The sequence below is a fragment of the Mus musculus genome, chromosome 4 (assembly GCF_000001635.26).
Source record: "Mus musculus strain C57BL/6J chromosome 4, GRCm38.p6 C57BL/6J".
Taxonomy (NCBI): domain Eukaryota; kingdom Metazoa; phylum Chordata; class Mammalia; order Rodentia; family Muridae; genus Mus; species Mus musculus.
Window position 1 is genome coordinate 49163643 of NC_000070.6, and position 20092 is coordinate 49183734.

Consider the following 20092-nt stretch of genomic DNA (forward strand, 5'->3'; position numbering starts at 1 on the left):
GATCCTTATGCAGTGCCATGACAGCAATACACATTGAAACTTGTTATTCTCTGGAAGAACAACAAGTGTTCTTAACTGCTGAGCCATCTCTCCAGCCCTTGCGAATTTATTTTGAAAGAAGTTTAGCAAAGAGATTTAACATCACACTGTATTCTCAGATTATGTGGGTTCAAGTTTTATCTTTGAGTTTGAGATTTGGGATCTGGTACAAGTTACTGAAGTTTTGTTGTTCTGGTTTTCAGTTCTGTGAAATGCTAATGGGCAGTAGTGTTTCAACACACACACACACACACACACACACACACACACGTTGTTTCCATTTTGTCTGCATCTTAGGAAGTTTTATGTAGTGGAATTATTCAAGCTCTTTGTAACTATATCTTTCCTAGAATATGTGGCTAGTAGTCCCTAATGACACTGTGGTAGATTTTAAGTCAGTTTGGAACTAAGAGGGATATTTGCAGAGGATTCCAGAAAGCCTAATGAAAAGACTATTTATTACTGCTACTAAATCTCTACAAGGGAGCAGGTTACTGGTACCTAAGAACTCATGGGACAATACATCTACAACAGTGGCCCAAGTCTGGAACAATAAGAACACCCAATGATAGTAGGAATAGCAGCAACTACGACTGACTCATTGCTGATAGAGATGCATGAATGTGCAGCCACACTAGAAGGGTCTGGCCTCCCTGAAAACACACACACACACCCTTCCAATTAGTTTTTGACATCTCCTTTCTAAATTATTGTTGGAAATTGGAAACCACCTTCAGGCCCTTCAGTAAGCAAGTAGTTAAATAAATGATGGTATATTAATAAAATAAAATATTATTCAATGCTCAACAAAGGAGTTTTCAAATCACAAAAATATTTAGAGAAAACTTAAATTCATTTGAGTACCATGAAAAAAAAAAGGAGATAATCTTAAAATTCTGCATACCACACAATTCTTATAATGGAAAGACAAAAGTGAAAACATTTTTTAGATGTATTGTATTTTTAATTATGCACATGTGTGCATGTCTCTGTGTGTATGTTAAGGTCAGTTGCTTATCGAGGAAGAAGATTGTGTTAGAGACCCTTAGGATGGAGTAACAGGTGGGTGCTGGGAAGTAAATCTGGTCTTCTAGTAGAGCAGTATGTATTCTTAACCTTTGAGTCATCTCTCTAGGCCTCTGGAGAGGTAATTATTTAGATAGCAAAATGGACAGTAGTTATCTAGTGATCCTTCCCCCATTTCTAACCCATAGCATTGAACAAAGACTTCTGGTTATGGTATCTCAATAACCCAATGTAAACAATTGCTGTGTACAGTTATAATTAATTAGTAGAGGTTTGTCAATTGTAATAAACATTCCACTCTATGACAAAGTCTATGAATTTAGCTGATAAGTAATATGAGAACTTAAAATTGCTTTACAAGATAATTTAGAAGAAAGAATATGCTAAGGAATTCTAGAGTGCATGCCAGTCTGTCACTTCTTTATCTCAGACTCTGGAACTAAAGTGATCTGTAAACCTTTCAGGACATTTTTGCATACAACCTCCTTAGTGTCTAAACTACCTGTGTATCTTTAATGTTGAGGCAAAGATTATAGATTATGTTCTCATATCTAAGTTTGCCTGCCAGACATATTTAACCATGACCAAACTATGCACTGAGTTAGGGTTGAGCCATGAGAGGAATCCCAGAGAAACCAGCTCCAAGTAGGAAATGGTGTTACAGAAGCATAAGCTGGAGACACAGCCTGGGGAATAACTGTGCTCTTTCTTTCCATAGATAGATGATAGATAGATAGATAGATAGATAGATAGATAGATAGATAGATAGATAGATAGATGAGAGATAGATGAGAGATAGACAGACAGACAGATAGATAGATAGATAGATAGATAGGTGAGAGATAGATGAGAGATAGATAGACAGACAGACAGACAGACAGACAGACAGACAGACAGATAGATAGATAGATAGATAGATATAGATGTTAGATAAACAGATGATAGGCAGATAGGCAGATAGATAGATAGATAGATAGATAGATAGATAGATAGATAGATAGATAGATAGATAGATAGATTAGATGGATAGATAGATGGATAGATAGATAGATAGATTAGATGGATAGATAAATGGATAGATAGATAGATAGATAGATAGATAGATAGATAGATAGATAGATTAGATGGATAGATAGATGGATAGATAGATAGATAGATTAGATGGATAGATAGATGATAGGTAGATAGATAGATAGATAGATAGATAGATAGATGATAGGCAGATAGATAGATAGATAGATAGATAGATAGATAGATAGATAGATGATAGGCAGATAGATAGATAGATAGATAGATAGATAGATAGATAGATAGATAGACAGACAGAAAGAAAGAGAGAGAATCTTCCCTATTACTACTCACTTTGAGCAATCCTGTGTTCCATTTACTATACATTGCTTCTGTCCCCTTAGATCAAACATTGTTTACTCATTGAAAGTTCCATACATTCATACAATGAGTCTTGGTCATAACCACTCCCTTCTCCCTCCCCTTTATGCCTCCCCCTTTATAACTCACTGAGAACAATCCCTATTGCCCACATACTGATGGATAATACACTTTTTTTAAAAAGTATTTTATACTTCAGTATTAATTTCCTTTTACTAAGTATACTATTTTCTCTCACCCATCCCTTCTGTGTACCATCCCCTACTCACTCACAAATTCACAACCCTTTTTCTTACTATTCTTACTTATTCTTATATAAATATAACCTGCTAAGAAAACCACAACTGGTTAACATCCCAATTTTACTATTTTTGGTGTCACACTTACTGAGTCAGTTCTCGTTTTACACCCACCCCATGAGCACTACCTCTAGTGGACTTGAAACTGTGTTACTGTATGGGGTTAGAGTACAAAGAACTCAGAGTTGGCAAGCCCTTACCTCATGCTTCCAAGTTAATTAATAAATTGCTTCCCTTTCTCCCTGTCCATATTCCCAATAGTGAAAGAAGCAAATGGTGATTAATAAACTATCCAAACAAAGGCCTCATTGGTGTCCACTGGGAACACCTAGCCCTATAAAGGTCTTCTGCTTCGAGGAATGCTGGCTTAGAAGCAGGTCCTGCCTCACGGGGTGAAGCGCTTTCTCTGAGACAACATCACCTGCACTCATTTGCTCTGATTTCAAGTTCTTGTTAAGGAGATCTTTACTTCTGTCGCTGCCAAGATAAATGTACACTTTGCTTTGCCCCTAAGGATTCTGATTCTTTTCCTTTCTCACTTTTATCAACCACTCCGAGATCAATGAAGTGTTATCGTCTTTGCTTCAGTGCTATTTCTACAATTGCTGTCCCCTGTGTTCCAAAGAGCTGCTGATTTTGAGTTTGTATTGTTGTGCTGTGTTACTAAACCACTCACATCATTAGATCAGAGAGGCAGTAGATTAGCGAGACTCCTCCTCTGGGTCACCTCTGGCTTGAAGATTTCAGGCCCCACTGAAGCAGATGTCCCTTGGGAAAGCATCTTGTGAAGTTCTGTCACTCTTGTCACTCTTGGACAGCTGTTTCCATCTTCGTGGTTTTTCAGTTCTTTCTCTTGCTTCTGTCTGCTCATGGGTTCTTGACACTCAAAGGAGTAGTAGGGGCTGGGGGAAGGGAACAGAAAATGCTGTGTGTTAATGCAGCCCGTGGTTTAATTTAGATATGCCTGATGGCTGGGCTAGGAAGAGGAGGCAGCCAGAAACTCTGCAGACAAAACACAAACACGGATAGTGCGCGCCATGATTGAGGTGACAGAGATTTGTATAAGTGACTTTTGAATTCTTTCCTCACCTCCATTTCTCCTCCTAACTTCTTTCCATTTCTCTTCATGTCCCTGAATGGAAAGTGAATCAGAATTAGTATGGAACAATGATTCCAATCTCTACCTTTCTCCATGTGTCACCTCCTTCATTCTATACTCTTCCACATTGGTAGCATATTGCAAATAGTTCTGAAATACCCTAGGAAACATCACACACACACACACACACACACACACACACACACACACACACACTGGACTGTCAGAACTAGAGTTGGTAGAATATGTGCATGTATATTCATTAATTAGCACCAGTTTCTGTGGGTTTGCTAGAATTTGGAATGAAAGTGTCTTGTGGGTGCTCCTCTGCTTGGTCTGTTTGACAGCATTCAGCACATGGTTGGTATGAGATGCTCTCTTTTCCTCTGACTTCAAGCTGCTCTCATAACCCTGGCATCTGATTTCCCAGCATTTATCTCCTGGCTACTGTGGAGTCTTCAATGCACCTCGCTTACTGAATTCTCTGCTAAGAAATTACATGTATATTTCTTCGTGATGTAGCAGTTCTGTTTTGTTGGCTTTTAAGAAATTGTTTTTTTCTTGAAGGCATGAAAGCACATTGTGTTCTTTTGAATCTTATTTCTGTGGTAGAAAGGAACACAAAGCATGGTAGGCCCTCTTGGCCTATACTCTGCCTTTTGAGCATGTTGAAAAGGGGGGAGGTTGGGAATGTCAGTGTGTCTGGGTGAGATTCTGCCTCAGGGTACACAGCATGGAGAACAGGGGGCATGCCTATTTAGTCCCCTGGATGAATTTCCTAGTGAAGCATATAGTCTTATGTCATAACTGATAGCACTGGTTGTAATGATGAAGAAAATTTCCTAAAAAGCATAGCTATATCTTTGATCATGCATTACCTCTTGGGCTAAGGTGTAACGAGAAAAAGCTGTCTGCTTCTGAATAGTCTCATGATAATATTTCTTTCTATAACACATCATGGTTTACCAAGAATCTGGACTTCCACGCTTCATATGCTCCTTAAAATGGCCGTGTGTGTGTGTGTGTGTGTGTGTGTGTGTAATCTCAGTGGTGTAGAGGAAACAAATTTACCCATAGGCATTTTATATATATAGTTATATATAGTACTGTTGTATAGCTCCAAGTTTGATGAAGAGTCAGAAGTTGAATCCAGGGTCTTTTACTATAGTTCCTTAGTCTTTCTGCTTAATGGGATACACAGTAAAAAGTCAGAATAAATAAGACTGTATGCATAAATCTATCATGACCACTCTCATGCATATACATAATTAGGCTATGGATATCCATTTGTTAGAACACTGTCATCTTGCTCATCCCATTTTTAGATACTATTATAGAAAACAATCTATGGATCCATACAGATCGAGGCGCCTGGCACTGAGACAATTCTGTGAAGGATATGCTTATACCTCATGCTCTTCATTTGTAAACTGAGGCCTACAATATTTATGTCACAACTCACCGGTATGTCAGAGATCGTAACCATATGTCTGAATGTTAAGATCTATGAGACAGGAGCTCTTATTCCCTCACTATTTTATTGTAAATATTGTAATTATGTGACACAAATATATGTTTTCATTTTCCTCTGGCACCTTATGTAGATAGGTAGATACAGATAATATAGATAAGCAGATAGAGATGATAGTTAGATTTGAAAACGTACTGCCCGGTGGGTACCCTGATAAATGCATTAGATACATCATTTCACTTACTTCTTGCCTCCGACTTGCAAGTTAGATTTGACAACCTAACATCCAATGTACAAATGAGGCCAAGCACAGACAACTGACCCAGCATAGACAAGTGACCCTGGAGTCTCATGTAAGATTGTCTGGCCCAAAGCTTGTCTTCTTAGCTACCGGGGTTGTTGTTAAGGTTTAAATACAACCATGTATTAGACCTAGCACTGAAAACTACACACAAATATTCAATTATCAAGAGTTTTCTTCCAGTCTAAAATTTTAAAATCATGATTGGTTTTTTTGATCATCTCTAAAGTAAATAAATATAAAGCTTTAGTTCACAAAGAACTTTAATCCCAATTTCTGATGACTAACTAGGCTGATGCTCTCTTCCCATCTTGTGCTGAGTGATGAGGGCTTCTTATGTTCCCAAGTAATGAGACTTTCTCCCTTAAGCCCTTAGCCCTCATCAACTCCAGCAGTGAGTACTCTTGTAGATTGCACAGCACTGTAGACAATGGAGCTGGCTTCCTTCCAGGCAGGCACAGGAGCAACCCAAAGTGACTCATATCCCATAAGATAGTGAACTTAGTTCTTTCGTTAGAATGCATTTATTTATCCCATGAGACCTCTTGGCAAAACATTAATTTTGTAATTGGTAAGTGCTTTAAAAATTCATTTGTTGCAAAACAACCTATAAAACAGTAATCTTCACATTTTGGGAACAGGAAAATGTACTTATAAAATATTAAAATAAACAGTCTTGTAAGAATAACGATGATTAAAAACAGAGTTACTACAGCCCTTTATCTCCTAATATGGAAAAACAGCATCTATGCCCCAGACATCAGATAGACACACAGAAGTGGACATAGTTTAGAGAGAGACTCAGCTCTGACCCTGCCTACCTGGCTGCACTATATCTATCTGTTATATTTATATAACAGCCCAGAATTGTCACATGAGTGTTAGAGGAGGAGTAATTGCAAGTGTTTAGAGTAGCTTTGTGACGTCATAACTTTGTCATCGTATGTAAGGGGTCGTCTGTTGTCTCTTGACCTTATCCATCTTTTGTCATTTGAGTCTACCAGGTATATGAAACATACTAAACATGGCAATGGTGTGGTGTGTCTATCAGAGCCCTACAGATGGAGGGATCTCTGTGAAAATGGCTTTCTTTTCCTTGAGGACTGACTGGCGAGGACTAGTCAGACAAGCTATAAATGGTGAGTGACAGTCAAGTAAGCAGGTGGCATTCAGGTTGAGAATGCCCTTGTTGTACTAATTTTATAAGCATGGAAACAAAAGCAACTTATTTATAATTACACTTAGCCAATGTAATGACCACCTAAGAGCAGAGAGTAAATAATTTTTAAGGGAAATTTTATGTCCATAGCAAAGCTAAACAGGAAATAGAGAGCATAACAGCTGAGCCTCTGTCCTCACAGATCTGGTCTTCCTAGAATGGTTATTTTGAAGTAAAGATGAAAAAGAATGTCAATCAAGCTTGGGGCTGAGGACCTCAGACTTGGTCCAGATCCGAACAGGCTGGAGAGTCTGGTCTTCCCTTCTAACTCTACTGCTCACAGGAGCTTCTACAGGTTTGCCCTTTGTAGACTGTATGGGGTAAACCTTCTAAATCTTCTGTCTCAAATGAGGAAAGTGTGAAAGGCAGAGGTGGTCCTATAGGTACACATGGAATGGTTTTTCTCCCAGGAACTTTCCCTGCTTAAAGTCCTCCTTATCATCTCACCTATGGTAAAATGGCAAATGACAATGTGATTGTTAGTCCTGACTGGGAACTTGATTGAATTAATTACCTAGGAGATCAAGCACCTTCCTCTGTGTCTCTGTAAGGCCATGTTCCCAGAGGCTTCACTTTATGGAATACTCAACTCGTGAGTGTGAATAGAGCACTCCAATAGCCAGGAGTCCCATAGTTAAAACAAACAAACAAACAAACAAACAAACAAACAGGAAAAGGAAAAGGTAAAAGAAACCAGCAACTACAGTTTCCCCTCCCCCCTCTCTCCCTTCTTCTCTCCCTTCTTCCTGTCCCTTTCTCCCTCCCACTTCTTCCTTCCGTCTTCAGACTGCCACAGTGTGAGTTGCTCTTCTCCTCCATGCCCTCCCCATCATGCTAAACGAAAACCTCTGGGACTCTGAGCGTAAAGCAATATTTCCTCCCTTACGCTGTTTTATTTTAGTATCTTACTACCATGAGGAAAAAGTTAACAGAGGCAGCCATTTAATAGTATTTCGTAAGCTAACATAGCAGAGAAGAAGCCAACAAGATGGCTAAATGCTAGGATTCAGTGTGTGTGAATGACAGTAAAAGACAGCAACCACTTATACTACAGTTAATGTAGCCAGTGGGTGGTATGGAGGAATCTTCTGGTAGACTCTATAAGACTTACTGATCTCAACCATTTGACATGAATATATTATGTCTAGCCAGATAAGAAGTGTGATTCAATGCTAAGGTGCTAGACTAAAATCAGCAGTAACAGCAAGACAGAGGCACGTGTGAGAAAGGGTAGATGGTGAACTCCAAGGGACCATGACCCAAGGTCTCTGTGGGTGTCTAGCAGAGCAAGGTCTCTAGCAGAGCAAGATTCATCAGGATGATGATAACTGGCAAGAATCCCAGGAGAAAGATCTAAATATGTGTGTTTTTCACTGAAAGAAAACAGAACACTTTATGTGAGTTATCCCTGAATAGGAACAGAGCATTCATTTAGCAAGAATTCTCTGGACAGAAAATAAGCATTCATGACCACCTACAGAGGGCATTGCATTGAGTTAGACACCGTGAGGAGAGATGAGTCTCTAGGACAACTTACACTTATCTCTCATGGCAGAGGGAAGGTTGTAGATGAGCAAAAATTGGTTATAGTTCATGTTATACCATTCATTACCATTACATTCATTATGGACGATGGGGGTCAGAATAACAAAAATCTGTAATTTTCATCTACTTCAGGCTTCTCACTGGAGTAATCATTTTCTGTTAATCACTTGCTTTCATTCTTGCTCTGTATAATCTGTAAAGTAGATGTGAGTAGAAAATCTTACAACCCTTGACAGGTAGAACTGAACTTAGGTCAAAGCCCACATGAACAGGTCTTACATCTTACTTGTTGACTATAACAACAATAGTGACTTGTTGCAAAAAAAAATAAAGATATGCAGGAAGATTCTGGGTTGTAGATGGATATGAGCACTAAAAACATATTTGTTAAGTTTAGTATTGGGAAATAAACTAGCCCGTGATTTCATAGTTGTTTGCAAAGTTAGACTGAGTAGAAGTGGTGCCGTTAAAGTAAATTGTACAGCAGTTGGTTAGACATAAAAACTGAAAGTAGGAAGCTGTACTGAGATCCTACCCTGATCATTCATGAACCTCTATCAGGCATAGTTTGTAGTCCCCTGCTCTCTGGAAGTCCAGTCCCTATAGAGACCCTGAAGCTCTCAATATCACACAAAAGCCATGATTGACTAGAAAGAGAAAAAATAAAGATCAGATTTGCTGTTACCCTTGTCTACCTTCTGTTCTCTAGGGGTATTCTAAGCATTTACTACATTTTTCTACCCAAATCCCTCTGATCTTTCCTCTCACTATATAATCTTCATAATCTTCACCAAGAAAGTGTCTCACGGGAACATGTCATACATAATTCACACACACACACACACACACACACACACATGTCTGTCTGTCTGTATACATACATACATACATACATATATATATATATATATATATATATATATATATATATACATATATATATACAGACAGACACAGACACATACACACTGAGGCACAGAATTATCAAATAACTTCTAAAAGTCTAACTGTGAATAATGACAGATAGGCTTCAGACTATGTCACTATTATAAGCTTTGCCCCATTTATAAGCTTTGCCCCATTAACCTCTACCCCATACTTTCTTGGGTCTTCTATACTGGAAATTTAATCAATGGTTAGATCTGTTAAAGGAGGAGTAGGAGGTAAACCTGCTTCTGACCATAATATCCAAGTCAGCTGAGCCCATATGTTGAAAGGTGAGCTTGTAATTGTGTGTGTCTCAATTGCACATACCTGTGTTTGGATTGAATTGGCTGGGTTCCTCCCAGGGACTGGAGGAACTCATACTAGGAACACCCTTCATGATTAGCATTTCTCCTGTCCCAGCTGTGGCCAGAATGACTACTCTACCAATGCTCTCTTGTGTCTTTTACCTCAGCTACCTCATCTATATTCTCACTCAACAAAATCTATATCCTCATTCTTCCAGATGAGAAAGTGCCCTAAAATCCTTCCTAGTCCCTATTAAGACTTTATCTCTTCAGTTTGGATTCCTTTTCATTTCCTACTATTGCTTCTTTAATTTATTTATTTAGCTCTTCTTTTGCTCCTGTGAAGTACTGAGTGTAGAATGTGACAAATGGTTACCTCATCCTGAAGGTCGCAGGGATACATGAGGAATAGATTTGGATAAGTACTATGCATGGAATCAAATCTAAGTGGAAAGGCAGACCTTAGAAAGGATTTAATGGTGTCACATGCAATGGAAATGTCTGTGATGTAGGAATTTTCTAATCAACTGAAGCAAGGAATCCCAGTTAAGTGGTTATTATTATTATTATTATTATTATTATTATTATTATTATTATTATTATATGTTCCTGTTTGGATGAAGCATGGATAGGTATATGGATTGCTTGCTGTATTTTTTGCTGTCTTTTCCTTAGGTCAAAAAGCATTTAAGTGTCCCCCTTTTCTTCAGTTCTACTAGTCTATTGTCCTGTATTATTGCTATAAGTACTAGTTACTTTCCTATCAATGTGATAAAACACCATGAGCATGCTTATGGTCAGGGATTAGAGTCGTTGTCGTCGTCATCATCATCATCATCATCATCATCATCATGTTGGGGACACATGGCAGCAGACACACTGTGACTAGAGCTGGAAAATGAGAGCTGAGTGTTCTCAGCTGAAATGAAGCTGCAAGCAGAAAACAGAGTGAGTGAACTTGAACAATCTTTAAGCTCTCAAAACACTCCCTAGTGACATATTTCCTTCAGCAAGATCATAACTCCCAAATCTCCTCAGATAGGCACATCAACTGGGAACCAAATAGTTAAATATCTGAGTCTGTGGGGCCATTCTCATTTAAAGCACCACACTATGTTTAGAAATGTCTAATGCCTATTTTGTCTATGGCAATGACTCCAAAATCTTAGTCAATCAAAACCATCTGAGGATTATCAGAGAGTACCATCTCTTTAGCACTATCCTTGAGTGAATATGCTATGTCCTACATAGCAATATTGAATGAAATATAGCCCCTTTCAAATCCACATACTAAGCACCTATTCCCTAGTGCCTCTGAATGTAACTTTGCATGAAAGCAGAACACACAAAGATATAATTCATGCAAAGAGACATTAGTCATTACGAAGGACCCTGATCCAGTGATTCATGTATTATATGAAGATATTAGAAGAGCCAGAACTCTTTAGAGGCTTTGGAACTACGAACTTACTGTTAGAACTCATGGTAGGAACCATCTGCAAGTCATGGAAAGGCCTCAAAAAAAAAAATAGAACTTGGTGACACCGTGACCAAGGCTTTCTGGGCTCCAGAATTATCAGAAAATTAATTTCTATTACTAAAGCCACATAGACTGGCTCACATTTTATTGTGGCATTCCTAAGAAATTCATACAAGTGGAATGAAAATATGCACTTCCAGTAGTCACTCAGTTAATACTGTCTTTCACAGACTGAGCTAGTGTGTTCCCACCCTCTTACTTATTTATGTAGTGGGGCTTTTAACCAAGTAGACTCTGCAGATTTTTCAATATGCCAACCATTCCCAACTGTTAACATCAGCTCTTGCTGTTTTACCAGCTTGGGTACTCTTTTGACCCTTTCTCTGCATGCTCAGAAAGCCCCTGCATACCATTCAGACTTTGTCTCTGTGCATCTAGATCGAGGTTTGCCCTTATGTTCTTACAGCTCATAGAAGCAGAGACCCAAGGATGGTTATCAGAGGCTGGGAGGAATGAAGGGATAGTGCTCAAAGCAAACTCTCAGATAATAGAAAGAATTAACTCCACGAATCTATTATATTCCATAGTGGTTGTAGCTATTAATAATATACTATACCCTTGAAAACAGCTTAGAAAGTAGATACTAAGTGTCCCTACCACAAACCAAGGTGCATATAAAGGCCCTCTGCATGTTAGATTTAGCCATTCTAAAGTATACTATATGTATGTATCTATATATTATACTATTTTTATTTGCCTATTAAGAAGATCCATATTCACATTCCATGCTGCATGCTGATTAATATCTTATCACATATGGATTGTTTTTATTTTTTTACCCAATTTTATATTATAATTTGACAAAACTATCCATCTGTATCCTTCAGTGATGCATTTACTCAGCTGTGTGCCTAATGTTGGTCACCAAGACAGCATCTCACTGGTTATAGCTTTTTCTTTGTTTGTTTGTTTGTTTGAGACAGGGTTTCTCTGTATAGCCCTGGATGTCCTGGAACTCACTTTGTAGACCAGGCTGGCCTCGAACTCAGAAATCCACCTGCCTCTGCCTCCCAAGTGCTGGGTGTGCCACCACGCCCAGCTTTGGTTATAACTTTTAAAATGTCTTTTAAAGTGTAAGAAGCAAAATATATTATTAATCTAAATGTAACTATACTAGAGGAATCCCACTTACTGTGATATACAAAAAGGGATTTGATAACTCTCTAAATCCTTCCTTATGGTTCATTCAATAGAAATTCCTTTTAATTCAAATTAATATATTAAAAAAGAAAAATAATATGCCCATGAGTTAAAGAAAGTGGGAAAAGGAAATCTCTGTATAAACCTAACCTACTTGGGAAACTGCCCATCATCCTACTTGAAAAAAATTAATTTGTTCTTCTTCTGAGACCATTGAATTTTGTCTTCTCATATTTTTTTAGTGTAGCTTAAGTATTTATGTTTCTTGCCTTGAAGAGCCACAATGTTGTTACCTCTGCACTTTGTAACTAGCCTAGGGCCTGCCACCTTACGGATGCTCTGTAAATGTTGGGCGAATAAATGTTTGGTTAAATAAGCAGATGGACTCTTACTGTGTTTAAAATGAGCCTTGAAAGTAGCCTTAGACGAAGAAGTCTCTGGGACTAAGCCAGTATTAACCTTCGCTGGATAAGATCCCACAAGGAAGAAAGTGTATCTCCTTTAGAAAACTCTGCTACTGAGTCCACCTTAAGACTCTTAAATATCTAATTTAAGATATTTAATAAGAATCTTAAAATATCTCTGATTCTAACTTAATAAAAAGAAAAAGACCAGGGTTCTGCTAGACCACAGTATTAGGTAAAACCATCCCTTTGGCAGTTTTAACACTTGTCAACATTAGAACTAAAGAGAGACTGCCTCTGTGGCCTGAGAACTTCAATCCTCACCTTACAAAAGAGGCTCTGTGCTTGCAGGTGTGTGTTAGCTGGTCTGATGGCCTCCTAAGAATGCCACACACAAGCTGCTCTCTGTGGCTCACAGCATAATCTCCCCCAGTGCCTAGTGGTCTTGTATATTTTCAAAGTCTGTGCATTTATGATTTATGAGAGATGTTTACAGTGAGGGCTTTCTTTAGTAATTATGTTTTTTTTCTTTCTCTCATTTGTTATTCCTTACCACCACCACCACCACCCCGCCGCCGCCCTTCTCTCTCTGATTTTGTGCTAGTATTAGAAAAAGTAGTCACTTGAGTCATGATGCTTCTTCATAATCCTGTGATTCTTATCTTCCCTGGGAATCAGTAAGGTGTTTGGACCAAGCATCTTTTTGGCTCTATGTCTTCTGAGTCCTTAGCCCTTAGGAGGGAGGAACAGAATAGCAAAAGGCACTAGAGGCAGACACCCTGTGACTATGAAGGATGGAGAGCAGAATCTAGGAGAAAGAAAGAGATTCAGAAAACAGGATGAAGGGGTAGGACTTCGAGGGAAAAGGGAGATGTGAGTATATACATGGAAGGGAGAAGGGAGGGGCATAGCTTTGGGAACTGGGAGTGGCTTTGTGGGAAACTAGCCATGATGCGGAAGGTATGTAGAAGGGTGCGTTCCACATGCCCACATATCAATGTTGGTACATCTAGACCTCTATCTCTTTTACTCTTTCTACCTTATGAAATCCTCACCAGAACCCTGTGAGAAAATATTCAAAGCTGGCTTAGCAGAGGTAAGTCATTTGCCCAGTGCCACCCAGAACATGGTAGAAATGGAAGAAGAATCCAAATATGCTTTTATTTCAGAGTTTGTTTTAACAGTCAAACCCCAGATGCTACCTTTTTCTTATAGATGAAGGTATTTTGTCCACCATGGTCACAGTTGAAGGCAAACTTAGATGCACACTTTCTGAGAGTGGGCAAAACTGGGTGTCCTCCAATCTGTGCACAGCTAGGATGGCATATCTATTCACTCTGCCAGGATGGACTGAATGAAGTCTATGAGGTTGAAGTTCTACAGCTTGTCATAGCTGAGAAGAGAGCACTGTCTTCCCTGTGTTCCCCTCAGGACTGTGCCTGTGGCATTTCAGTTTACACATCCCTGCACCCACATCTCCTTCACTGTCCTCTCTAGTTTCACCATCGTTGGACCCTGCTCTAATGGAGGTGATTCTGCTGACCTGACCTGTATTTATCTGCCTCTGAAGTGATGCTTTTTACACACCTAACTCAGGGGAGTTGTTAGCAGCATTTCCAGAAGCCAGACTTGAGTGTTTAAGTCTAACCCACTACCTCCAGCCTCTCATTTGCATCTATTTGCCAAAACTCTTTTGCTTAGACCTTCCCTTCTGGAATAAATCTCAGATATTCTCTCTAGTTCCCTTTCCTCTTTTCATGATGTAGGAAAGTCCTCCTTGAACACTAACCTTAGGAATGCCTCTACCTATGATCTGTTACCCATCCTAAAATTCCCATCAGACTAATCTTCCTCGGGCACAGTGTTGGTTCCTAGAGAGCTTATCCTTTGAACATTTCTGACCTATGATCACTGCTGTCTTACATACCTGTTAAAATTATCTATGAGAGAGTTGTGCAATCTCTCTGGTTGTCTTTTATCCATTTGGGACCTTTTTGCCTCAAACAACATGATCTTTGAATAGGCCTTGAAGGGCAGTGGCTGTAGCTTGGTGCTGATGTGTGAATGCTGCATGAGACCTGAGGAGGATGCTTTGCCTTCAGTAGCCACCCACAGCATCGCTCATCTGCTGTACTGCATGGGGGAGTAGCATTGTCATTTACAATTACAGAAATCTTTCCTGTTAGCAGTTATTGTAAAATATGGTATTTGAGTGAACAAATGGAAAGACATTCATATCATTAATCAATGCTGTGATTTTAAAAGTCCTATCAGATTAAAAAGCCATATGTGGCTAGTAGATAAATAGTCTGTGAGCTAGTTAACATGAAACTAACAATATTTGTTACCATTTGACCTGGTTGGGTGATATTTTGGAAACCTTCCAGGAGGACAAACTTTCAAAACTATGATATTTAAATATAAGATGGCAAAATTTGCCACAGAGCATATTTTTTTATAAATCTAGGTCATCCTAGACTTACTTGCAGGCATATCCAGCAGCCTGCTTGTTTATTTGCTTTCAAATATGTGTACTTGTTTTCAAAGGAAGATACATGAGGGCTTCCCAAGCAAAGGAAGGCATCAGCTATTGCTGACATGGGAGATGAGGGCTTCTTGCTTTAAAATAGTACAGAGAGTGGACAGCAGAACAGCATCCTATGAAGAAGGAGCTTATTGTCAGAATCTTTAGCATTCTGGGTGATTGCCTGAGCCACACAGGGAGTCTTGTGTGGGGAAGCAGTGTGTGCCTCCCCTCCTCCTTTTGCTTCCTAAAGGGTTGGCAGCTATGTGTGCAGCTGCGTCCTTCTTGCTGAGTACAAATGCGTGCTAATTCATCAATGTATATTTTACACTGAGATCAAACATAACCTCAGAACTCGTTCACATAAAGCTCAAAGAATCTACTATAAACTCATTCAAGTAGGGCTGACAAAAGCAGTCCATTTTTCATTATTCCCAATGTTGGTCTAATTTACCATCAGGCTTCTTGATTAGCAGAATTCTCAAATTCAAAGTGAGAAAGTAGGAATTTGCAAAATTGTGCAAGGATGAGATCTCTTGTCACTACCATTCATTTTGCTATTTTCAGGTGTTATTTGGGTATGGGCAACTGCCATTCAATTAAACATTTATGGATGCCTTCTGTGAGCTAGTAATATTAAGCCTGATAAAGTAACTACAAGGAGCTAGCCAGCTAGCCATTCAACAGTTACTGGAAAATTCTTTGATAGATGTGGCCTCTGGACTGCAGCAGTTAAAAAATAATGGGCATTGACCTTACCCTCTTGGAAGAGAGTACTAAGTAGGGAAGATAAGAATTCTGCACGTATAATGGTTAACTGCTAAGTACACAAAGTGTTTCAAAGCAGTTGGCACACCTTACGACAGCAGTGCTAAGTTTTCTGTGGGTGGAAGAGTTTGTCATCTAATTAGAAATATGCTCAGACATCAAAAAATAGAACTTGATGTGACACACATAAATAAAAGAGCAAAGTACATGGAACAGAAAGGCCAAAGACATGATTAGCTCTGTCTGGTGGGGTCAGGGAAGAACAGAAAGGAAAGGCTCAAGGGAGGTTTTAATGAAAGAATCAATGTCAATGGACAGTTAAGGATCAGGGAATGGCTCCAGGCAGATGAAGTAGGTGGAGCTCCAACACTAAGGAATCCTGTGGCTAAGTATTTGCTGGGAACTAGATATGACTGAATGACAAGCAAAAGGCTGGATTAAGATTTTAAAGATCACTACATGACATATAAAGAAACTTAAATGTTATCTTTATGTGCCACAGAGCCTGACATCAACATTGGTCCACTTCTTACACACTGACCATTTAAGGCTGGATTTGTGGGTGTGAGAAAGCTTGGAGATAAATACCTCAAGCTATCATGCTGTGTTAAGGGGCCACTGAAACAATGAGCTATTACAATGACAAATTGGAACTACCAAGTTGTAAATACCCACTGTAATTTATGCATTCTCCCCCCTTCTGCATGATTTTCTTGTGACAATAGAGATGGAGAGGGACTATTTTGGAATTATTTAGAAGGAACAATTGACCCTTAAGCTGACTAGCCATGATACCTGAGAAAGGGAAAGGATAACATGACAGTTGGAGTTTTCCCTAAGGTACAGAATCTAAAAGACTTGAACTAATTTAGCAAGTTTAATTTTGGAAATATGAACTTCATGTTCCTGTATACATCCAACCATACATCTATTGTGGTAGGTCTATGTATTTAAATTCAGAAGAAGTGGGAAGCCTGGATCTAGGAATTTGAGCAGTGTTAATATATCCTTATGGTTAAAACAACAGGACATCCTGACAGGACATGTCAGTGCACACCTGTAATCCTAGCCCTCAGCAGGCTGAGACAGGTGGATACACATGTCCAAGCCAGCCTGGAATTTAAAGACCAACAATGGCAGTAACAGCTAAGAAAAAAACAATATGGCTATGTGAAATTGCCTGAGAAAGAGGCAACTTTGAAGAGAGCCCTAGGTAACATGAATATTTAGATGGTTTGTAGAGTAGCACCCAGCAAAGCATATTACAAAAGAACAATCAGAAATAATGAAAAGAACATCAAGAGAACAATGTCACAAAAGTCAATTTCATTTGGATTTGGAGGCAGAGAAATCTGCCAAATTAGGGTCAGGAACATTTAGTTAGAGTTGGTATTTAGAAGGTCACTGTTGACCTTTGGTCAAAAGAGCTTCAGTAGGGAACTAGGTGAAGAAGTGTTTATTGCAGCCATTAGAAATGTGAAAGACTTCTTTGGATTGGCTGCAAAGGAAAGGAGGGAAGGGTTGGAGAAGATTCTGTAAACAGCCTCCTACCACCCCTTCTGCAAACAGATGAAAGGAGCATTTTCATAAAGTTCCATTGTAAGACCCTGATCCTTGGTCAATAGTACTTAGCTTGAGATGCCCTGAGTGAGACACCGAGATGCAGATCAATGCAAAAGCAAGAGGTTTATTTGGAGGTGGATGGACCTCAAGGCAAGTGACTAGAAGGCAACCCCAAATGGATATTACAAGCAGCTTTTACACTTTTTAGGGGCACAGCAAGGTTACAGTTCAAACTTATTGGCTAAGCATACTGCCCTTTAAATTTATCGGCTAGCAAGCATGGCCAGATCATGACATACATTTGAATGCTACTTGGGACTTTCCAAAGGGTCAGGTGACTCTCAGTCAGTACATTCTGTAGTTTTTCTGAGTTTTTTTTTCTCAAGAATGTTTATGAGGGAGGAGAGGAGAAGTTGGCCTAGGCTTGACCCAAGCAGGAGAGGGAAACTGTAAGGAGGGCGTGGGACTGGAAAAAGCCCTTACTGTCCCTCAAGACAAGATTGGGTCCCCAAAAAAAGAGGAGACCAATGGAAGAAAAGTGAGATGGAAGATGGGCAGGCCAGGATTTCAGAAAGAATCCGCTCTTTGTCTTGGTTTAGATCATCAGAGACACGTGCCCTGAGAAAATGAAGCAAATGCAAGTACTTCTTTGGGAAAACCAGGAGGTATTGGCAGTAGGGTTAAAAAAAAAAATGAGACAGGCAAGGAAGAAAGCCAATGAAGGATTAAATCAAGGCAGCTAACTCTGAGTTACTGTAGCTTAACCCCAGAAGAAGGTTTGAGAGTTCTCCCATCTGAGGAGTGAGGGAGCTTGAGTACTCTTACCTGTAAGCAGACATTGGTCATGGGCTACTTTTGAGATTGTTAATTCTATGACCCTTCCAGCCTACAGTGCAGACATCCTCGCATCAGCTAATGTGGAGCTGGGTAAAGAAAGGTTGCAGATAGATCTTCACAGAAGCCTTTGGGCCAAACAAGGTAAAGTAGTAAGATGTGAGGTTTGTGGGCAAGTCACCAACAAGTTCTCCAGTGATCTAAAAGATCTGTACCTTTGCAGACTGAATGGAGGCCTGGGGGTTAAATGGACTCTTTACTACCTTTCCTGTGATAAGTTTATACACGTTAAATTTAGTTTATATCTTTGTCACATTGTCAATTTTATGTAAAATGAATGTGTCTAAATAATATTGTATATTGGAGAAAACCCTCTTTCATATGTATGAATGATAATAATTACATGTAACTCTTGATACATTGATTCCTCATACTTAGTGTAGAAATATGTTGAGTTGGAATTTCCCTGTGAAAATCAAGTTTATATGACATAGAAAATTTAAAACTAATCATTAAAATATTCTAAGTACTTAGGAATTCTGTTAAAGTTGGAATCAAAACATGAAATTCATATTCTAAGACATATACACTGTATTTGTTATTATAGATATTTAAATAAAGACACTAGCCTCGATGTAGTTTTGGCTATACAAATATTGTTTCTTTGAGGTTTTCTTTTGCTATTTGGGGGTTAAAAAGATTTTTTTCTCAGTATATTGATATTAATCCCAGTAGTTTGCTTTCATGCATTAATCTACTTACTAAATAGCAAAAGCAACAATAAAAATATTTCATCATGATTGTCTGAAGAGTGGAGCAAGGAGCTAGGCAGAGGTAGGAGAGGCGAATGTTACTGACATTATAAACTTCATGGTTTTGTTTGGCCTCTTAAACTCAGTGCTACCTTACACGTTTCTAAAAGCTCCTGTGAAGATACAGTGTTTCATGGAGCAAAGAGAAAAGCTAACTGAGAGTAGAGTGGGAAGGGCTGCAAAACACAGAGCGCAAAACACAGAGAGCAGAAAGAAAGCTAAGGGCAGTAGTGCGGCCAGTTCTGCAGGCAAGCATGAAGAGGAGGAGAAGGGGAAGGGAGAAGGGATGGCCTACAAGAGATTCAAGTGGATGGAAAACCACCAGGCAATCTGGATAGTAACCGGGTTGTAAACTTACTTTCCAAATGAGTTGGCACCCCTAATCTCTTTTTACTTTTTCTCTCTTTTTCTAGTACTCCTGTACTCTCAAGTTAGAGCTCAACTTCTGCTTCTGTCGTGATGCCCTCTGAGGGACTGTATTTAACATTATCATTTCAAACAGTGGTGCACTAATGTACCAGCAAGCAAAAGCACATGCTCTCTAAGCCACTGGTTTGGTGCTAAGGTACAGGGTAAGGAGGCAACTTGTAAATATGTCCAGTCCATGACTTGCCTTGTGTACACTCAGTTTATCTTGAAATTAGACAAAGATCTCCCTTGACTTTCTACAGGCACATATGTCATCATTTCACCTCTATTCTAACCCACAAAACTGTTACAACTTGGAAGTTCTTTGAGTCTCCATTAAATGTTGGCTAAATGAATAGCACATCATGAATATTTATGTGTATACAGCTACATCTGTGGAAGTGGTGCAACTCCTGACTCCCTTTCTCTTTATGACATCAAATAGGAAGTTGGTAAACTCTGGCTTGGTTAAATTATCA

The 20092-nt window shown here is 39.1% G+C and overlaps 1 protein-coding gene across 3 annotated transcripts in view; it reads left to right on the forward strand.

The window, feature by feature from the left end:
* Positions 1-20092, forward strand: part of Plppr1 (phospholipid phosphatase related 1) — a 280800-nt gene that overhangs the window by 104181 nt on the left and 156527 nt on the right. Inside the window, exon 1 of one of the 3 annotated variants that reach the window (XM_011250049.3) lies at positions 18448-18537. The exons of the other annotated variants lie outside the window; for them this stretch is intronic. The gene's annotated coding sequence lies outside the window, so the exon portion shown is untranslated. Of the gene's footprint in view, positions 1-18447; positions 18538-20092 lie in introns of those variants that run through there. 3 annotated transcript variants of the gene reach the window in all.